Raw genomic sequence first — 8339 nt, 5'->3', positions numbered from 1 at the left:
GAGACGACTATTTCGTCACCTTCTGTCACTCTCCCTACAAGTGACTCGACTTCGCACGAGTACCTCCTTCTCTTTAGACTACACTTCGTCGTCGAGTCTAGGTCTGTCTTCTCTCTTCACTCAGCTCAGGGTCTCTCGAAGTCCTCTTCGACCTCGACCTCTCCGACTCGACTTCTCACTCTTCTACGACTCGACTCGACGACAAGAGTGTGGACCTCCTAGTTAGTTGGTCAATAAGACAGTCGATGGGGAGGAGTGACAGTCGGGAGTCCTTCGAGTGGTGTGAAGGAGGTCGTAGTGTAGCAGGAGCTCATGAAACTTCATGCACTGCGCGGGACAGTGCGTAGTCTCTGTTATGTCCTGCAGGACTCTCTCTTTCCTGTTTGCAACAGTGGGTCTGACTTCACCTACAGAAATGACAGTCGTCGTCTCGGTGGTGGTCTCGCCCAAAATTTTGTAGTGTGACTCTAGAGACCTAGGTTTGTGTCGTGTGTGTGTCGACATAATAGACTCCGTCGTCTATTACGATGTATGATGTACCCTGTATGTAGTCAGAAATAAGGTCAAGTAAGCGTCTGTCTAAGTTCAATACAAATAGGAGTCCAGGACTCATCCTCTCAGACTGACCTGCACGATGACCCTCCACTCACCTCTCCCTCTCCTCCTCAACTACCAACGTCAGTGTATGTTCTATGTCATCTCGTCCCACCCTTTCACCTAACCCTAGGTTACTTTAGAACCAGGAATCTAACCGCTAATTTTGTCAATAAAGGTAGAACTAATGTTGTTATAGCTTGTGGAACAGAGTCCCAGGAGTCAGGAGGTCTCATCCCTCACATGGAACTAGTGTCTCGTCCATAAGACAGGAAGATGTCGGCACAAAGAGTTTGAAAAAGTATGGTTCATGGTGAATTGGTTATTATTTTTTGTAAAGCCACAACGCGACCCGATATAGTACGTTATATTAAGTTGGATTCGAGCAGGTAACCGCCCTCTATAAGGGCGCTATACACGCCTTTTGAATAACATAAAAAAATAAGTTTACACTTTACATGTTATATGAGGGCTGGTGTCCCCGCGAGTGCGCCCGTGGTCACCCAGCGCCTGGTGTGAACTCTTCGTGACAGATGCGTAGAGCTTTGGTACTGTGAGGAGGGTCTCAGGTCTGGGTATCAAGGAGTCGGCGATGTACGACCTCAAGCGAAATTAATAGGAACACCTCTGTGTCGGCTAACACACGTTTTGGACATTGTATGGACTTCAGTAAACTCCTTGAGAACATGAAATAATTTGAGTACCACCGGATAGTAACTACGACTCTCGACTACAAGTACAGAAGTGACGTGTCTCTAGTCGACAGTTAGTTTGTAATACCTTACACGAATTGTAGAGAGAGTACTCAGTACAAGACATCTACATACACCTCAAAGAAATCCCGCCGCGAGGAAGGAAACAGACAAATCGGTACCTCCGCAGTGGACGAGTGACACCAATCACTCCTTAAACACATATTGGAGTTGACTCTAAAGAGACGTACTTTTCATCTCGTGGTCTCGAAGAAAGGGTAACTTCTATAAATAAGTTTGCAATAAAATAAAAACTGATTCAGTGTTTCACAACTTCGTATTTACTTTCAAACTTCTTCCTTTATCTGTGTGTAATTTCTTCTTCAGTTTGTTTTCTTTTCGATGTGCCCAACCTCAAACGTTCTGTAACACCAAGTTAAAAGTTCTTACACCTCCTACTCACGGTGCAATTGTACAGCACTAACCACGACTTCTCGGATTCTCTGTTCCCACTTATTAGAGTCAGGATACAAAAAAATAATATTTTTGATAATAATAATAAAAAGACATTTTTATATAAACCGTATTTATTTAATTAAATTAAAATCCTTATTCTTGCGTCTCTGTAAGTGCTAAGAAAGAATTAAAAACTTTTTTGTAAGACCTTTTGAAGACATCGACTACGTCGAGAAACATCGCATTGGTTGGGACGAGTACAAAGCGTCCAACCACACCTAAATTAGAAGTTGGACCGAGACGTACCACAAAACCGGAAAACCGTGTAACGACAAAAATTTATTTGTACAGTGGCAAAACTTCAACGTGTGCCAATGAGGGTCTATGGAGATAAATAGATATGCCGGCGACCAATCGAGGAATTACATTACAAACCAGCAACATCGCGCTATGTGGGACACCGGTGTAAAACATGTAAATATTGCTTTATATAGCTCAAATGTTCATTTATTTTCCATTTTACATAAAGAAGAGACAAGAAGTCCTCTCACTCCTTTGACGACGTTGTGAAGAAAATTCTAGGCATTTTGGCCCTACTGTACTTTGGGTCATTGCTTTTTCCACGTTTAAATACTGCTGTTAATATTGAATAAAACGTTTGATGTATTCGTATAAACGGTGACACAGCCACAAATTACGTAAATATAACATTGTATATATGTAATTAGACGGTATATAAAGGCCCTAGGGGGACGAAGTGGCCGACGCCCTTTTTTCGGGAGACGTCTCGCAGGCGGCCCTCCGCGGCCTCTCGCCGTGTATGTGTGTGTGTGACCGAGGATATTTCTACACTTTTACACGCCTTCTGTGTTTACGAGACCTTCTCCTCTAAAGGTTGGCCTGGCTTCGCGTGATTGAACTGGGTCAAAGTGGTTAAACCTTGTCTCACGCCGCATCAACGACGCTTTTCGTTGATAACGGGCCATTGCGAAACCTCTTACAACCACAATGATAAAACCAATTGGGCAGGTAAGTGGTACCCGCTTTACTACGATCCGATGAGGAGCATCGATGCGACGGGCTACACTCAATCGAGGGTACGGAGCCATCGATTTCCGTTCGAATACAGTACCGTAAAATTGTGGATAAACATAAGGCCGATCCAGGACAGTTACTCGATAATAGTAATGAATATACAGTATAAAGGAAGCTATAAAGTCAACACAATACCGAACTGTAGGTAGCAGCACACGATAGGGCAATTGGTATCGAACGATCGTCGAGCCAGTGGTGTTACCAGATTTATTGGTGGTGCTCCGAGCACTTTTAGTTGACATAGACCATTTAATGACGGTGTGTGTCGACAGAGACAAGTCTCTATAGTATCCCGTCTAAATCCTGCACTATATTTGAGTTAATTACTAGCTTACTCGACACCAAACTGTCTTCTAATTGGGGCGCACTTATAATGGTTTGTTGGTGGTCTACCATACTATAAACACCGACACTCCGATTAATGTCTATGTATACATACCGAAAGGTTGTAGACTTTACGATGTGAGTTTCGATGTAACGATAATACAGAATAGTGAATAACACTTACCAACGTAAAACCGCCACACACTAGTCCAAGGTAAGCCACCTCCTGCTGAAGCAGCTTCACCTCCTTCTCTCCTGGAGCTTCTTGGTGGGCTCCACCAGCTTGTGTTTTTTTAATGGAGCTACGTCATAATGAGACTGGAGGTGTTTGTCACAGTAAGATATGAGACACACGAGGCAGGACTTACAGGCTCTCAGTTTCCTCCCAGTGCAGACATCACAGGCCACATCTCCAGCTCCAGCATAGCAGAGATCAGCAGGAGCAGCTTGGAGTCCAGTCTTCTTCAGCTCCTCCATTAAAGCTGCTAACATGGTTTTTTTCAGCAGGACAGGCCTCGGTGTGAAGCTCTGCCTATACACTGAGGGCAGCTGCGGATCTACTCCTCCTCTCCATCCCAGAAGCCTTTAATACACTCCATGCAGTAGCTGTGTCCACACTACAGGAAGTCGTCACCGGATCCTTCAGTAGATCAAGACAGATCAGACAAGAGAAGAGATCTTTCTTTGTAAAAGGCATAATACGGATCATATTGATTCGAGAATTGATGATTGATGAAATTGAACATACATTAAACCATGACAAACGTTACGTTGGTTAGTTAAGTAGACCAGACAATTGTTGGTTAGATAGCTAACGTTTTAAACCTCTACATGTTTTTTTTTACGTTAGCAAGCTCCAAATAACGTGGTTTATACTATTTTAAAGGTGGGGTAGGTACGTTTGAGAAACCGGCTCGAGATACACTTTTTGTTATATTCCATGGAATGCTCTTAACATCCCGATAGCAATGAATATCTGAAGTGCTTTGACAAAAAATCAAATCCATCTGTGGAAGCCGTAGTACTGAAGTACGACCAATCTTTTTTAGCCGGCCCGGCTAAAATAACTGGATGGCCTACCTGCCTGTCAGCCTTCCATCTGTGCACAAACTTATCTCGTGCCCTCATTGGTCATGTGCGCGTTCGTGTGTGTTGGAGGAGGGGTGTCACGATCTGTCTGTGATTTGTTTTGTCTTGTCTTTTTCTGTCTTTGGTTTCCTGTTTTATTTTGAAAAGTGTTCACCCCCTGTCTTGCCTGTTGCTTTCTGTCTGTGTTCCCTCCTGTCTGATTACCCGATTGTGTTCACCTTGTGCCCCTATGTCAGAAATTAATTGACTATCATCGTCCTTATTGCTCATTACTTATATGAAATAATCCTAGTAATTATAGAATTATTATTTTTTATTACTTTAAGTTAATTGTACGAAATTGGTGATCCACAGGGAAATAGCAGTCCTCACGTAGAAATACACATTTAATTCGGATAGATGGTTAACGGGCTAGTTTTATATTTTCAGTCGGCGTTAATCACAACTATGACGATCCTCTACATAACACACTTTCTGTACATTCTACGACAAATTAACGACTATATATAAACTACAGGTGCAGTTAAGCTCATCAACCGGCGTCAAGAGTCACAAATCGAGATCTTCAGAAGTGTAGTTCTCGAGAAAATAATTTATCCTTAATGTCGTCTATAATTAGGTAAATTACGTCCGCTATGGTCATAATGTTACGGCAAACATTACCTGGAGTTTCTGTTCGTTCGGTGTGAGCGCTTAATTTCACAAAAGCCAGACAAAACGCATAACAAATACTGCTGGACACTACATTCTTTACACGTACACGTCTGACTTAACGTGTCCCCTTTTATTGCATGTATACGTGGTAAATCTACGCCTAAAACAATTTTGATTATCGAACGCGACACAAAGGTTGCTGATATGTAACTGCCCCTTCCCACACCGTTATTTCTATTGTGTATTTGTCAATGGTTTTATTAGTCTTTTTATAGCTATCGTCGCAAGGGATCGTGGTGGAACCATTGTTACTTTTGCAACCATATCTGTGTTAAGGACTTCATTAGAAGCATTAATTATGCTTTGTTTCAGTACATGTAGGTGAAGGTGTGTATTAGACTTTATTGTTGAGTTAAGAGCGTAGTTTACTGTAGTTTTGCGTAAAATTACCGTTGATTTGAAATTTTTATCCGTAAAATGTGCCGTCTATTTTGCTTCAAGCCGGTACAAAAAAAAGAGTCCCTCTTTACAATTCTAGTGCACTGTATCTGCGGTCGGTAACCTTTACTTACCACTTGTTTTTGCATCGCCTAAAATGTTAAGTCTTCGCAAAAACATCTTATATGATGCAGGATGCAACACCGGTTGCACTCAATAAATGTGCAACAAAAAAACCTCTGACCCACTTTGACTAGTTGGGTAAGATTCGGTCACCCGGAGAATAGGGAGAAAAGTGAAGGACAAAAGTTTTCCCGACTAAAACCATATTCGAAATTTTTTTTTCCTTTTAAAAATGTTTTTTCGTACCGCCTCGTACGGACGAGTACGCGCCTCTAAGATGGCGCGGTCTACCGACGGTATTACTTTGCGGTATTAGTACCTAATAGTCCTAATAAAGACTTGTCATACCTCGAGTTTACCGGGAAAGAGAGACGGCAATACTGTGTTCCACTAAGGAAAAATAAAGGACGGAAGAAATGTGTACGAAGAGGTCATGTCCCAATCGAGACTCGACAATCGCTACGATTACCATTTGTGCGGTATAATGCAGGTTTGTCAGAGCCGTAACAAGACTATCGTTGCAAAGACTAATCGAATGATACGACACCGCAGACGTAAAGGTTATAACGAGTATACCTGCGTTTAGACTAGTCAGCAACAATCGTGCGCGGTGTAATAAATACATATTTGTTCTGATGTTTTACACTTTAAACGCTACTATCCAGGGGAAATCCACCAAAGGTTGCGGTTTATTTGTGATACGATGAAAAGGTGGTTTGCCGAAGGCCAAGTTCTTTGGTGAGAAACACGGAAAAGAACCACGAAGTTGAGCAAGAAGAGACAAGACGGGAAAAGGTGGTTTGGCCGAAAGGTCCCGACCAAAGCGCGCGGATTGTCGGACTAAACGAGACGCAAGAAGGACAATGTCGGCGCGTCCGGCCGGGAGATATGTGCTTTGGCCAAGAATCGACTGGGGCGAATGCAGCCTCCCCCGCCCTAGTTGGACTCAATTGTGAAGTACCGCTCATACCGTTTATTTTATCAAACATTGTTCGTCACTCCGCGACCGTTTCACTGCAGAATATTTCAGTCCGTTGTACGAAGCACACTAAGACAAATAACATGCGAATTGGAACTGGTAGCAAGCGGACAATAACTAGTAACACCTCTCCGTCCGTCTGAACAAAAACAAAACATTAATATCGTGGATAGCCTACTTGTATGTACCGACGGTGTCCCCAATCAGTACAGGTTGATAGTGTTCACTAGTATTAACTTTTATGTGGCCATGTTATACGACATCTTTGCCGACATCGATCGTGAAATGTTATTCTGATGGGAATTTCCCAAATGCTTATCAACTTAATTAAATAATAATCCGACGACTTTGTGAAATGATTTAGTAATTATTCGAAAATATGTCTGTACTCTATTGTCCAGTTGACACTGGCCAAACGAACCGGTTTATCACTCGGTGTAAATAGACGTGGACGATTCGGATCATATACCTGATGAATCGAATAAGCAAGAAGAGTAGTGTCGAAGAAGCATAGACAACAAGTGACTGACTAAGAGGGGAAGGTAGACTACAAAGAACCGTAGAGAATACTGGTAAATACTACGCCAATGTTGGTAATATAAACCATTTCCTTGGAATAAAATTTCACCAATTGGTGGTAGTGATAGATAATGCTCAGTGATGTAAATATTGACAGAATTTAATCATATAGACTTTACCACGCAAAAAATTTCACATTATGTATACAGGTAAAATACTTACTCAATATTTGGGGGTGCAGAGCAGATGGATTATGTGTAAAAAGTGTACTTTACGTTTCTTCTACATTTTCTCGTTCGTTTTGTAAAAATAGTGTCTACTTCTTTTAGTCGCTGAGTTTCATTACTGACGTAAATCATACTGGCTATGTGGGTATAAATTTGTATTTTCGAAAAGAGTCTGTAGTTAATGTTCGACCATTTTTCTTATATACGTGAGCTGACCTTTCCGAAACACATATAGGAACTTGTTCGCAGGCTCCGTCAGGTGGTCCCACTCGTCTCGTACTACTTGTAAGTTCTGAACTCACAAGGAGGTTGTTTTGAGAAGACATCGCCAAAGGAGAGTCAGTATAGCCTGTACAGGAACACTAAGAGAGGAGTAATTATTGAAAAAACGGAGTAAAGACTTTTTCTCACTTTACACGGTTGCAACTGCGGAAGAACCACAAACACCACCGCACTCTCCCTCTACATCATAGTAAACTCGCCAAAGTGTGGTTTTTTCACAATGAAAGTTTCAAAATACTGTGTAAAAATAAAAAACTGAATTAATTAAAAGGTAGGGTACCTCCAAGGTGGCCTTTTTCCCTCCCTGAAGCCCGAGAGAATACTGCACAAGAGGCAAACCGTGTCATTGGTAGACATGTGTTGTAACGTCTCTTTCAAGCCCGCATGCTTTGGTATCTGCCATAGGTGTGCTGTGAAAATAGGCCTACAAAAAGTTGAGTCCGTTCATTGTCCATTATGCCATAATAATATGTCCTCCGGAACAGTCGTGTTTCATAAAATATTACGCTACTCTTCTTTTTTTTGTGTAAAGATTACAGGCAAACTATGGTTCTATTGTCAATTTCCACCCCCATCTATGAAACCCTCTTTGGTCGAGCTCACGCGATCTAAACTTTTATATGTTGGCCTTTTTAGCACGGTGAAGAATTGTCTCCGGGACACGTCCCAACTCGCTTTCGTCCGTCTTTGGGTTTGCGTCTAAAGTGTCTTTTTTGTGGAAATAGTTCAGTTTACCTTTGTTTGTCTTTTGAAGAAGGGCACTTGTGTCAGTTCTGTGTGTTCCTGATTGTTTCTGTCTGCCTTTTTTGGTCTTGAATTTATTGGTGTTCTGATTAGTTTCTTTGTTCTCTGTCCACTCCTCGCTCC

The 8339-nt window shown here is 41.9% G+C and overlaps 1 protein-coding gene across 8 annotated transcripts in view; it reads right to left on the bottom strand.

Moving 5' to 3' along the window:
* The window catches only part of LOC104956267 (abl interactor 2), a 25635-nt gene that overhangs the window by 5588 nt on the left and 11708 nt on the right, over positions 1 to 8339 (bottom strand). The gene's annotated exons all lie outside the window — the stretch shown is intronic.

This window comes from Notothenia coriiceps, unplaced genomic scaffold (assembly GCF_000735185.1).
Source record: "Notothenia coriiceps isolate Sejong01 unplaced genomic scaffold, NC01 NC01_scaffold00025745, whole genome shotgun sequence".
NCBI classification, from domain to species: Eukaryota; Metazoa; Chordata; class Actinopteri; order Perciformes; family Nototheniidae; genus Notothenia; species Notothenia coriiceps.
The sequence above is the reverse complement of the archived record's forward strand: the minus strand, read 5'-3'. Positions and strand labels throughout refer to the sequence as shown.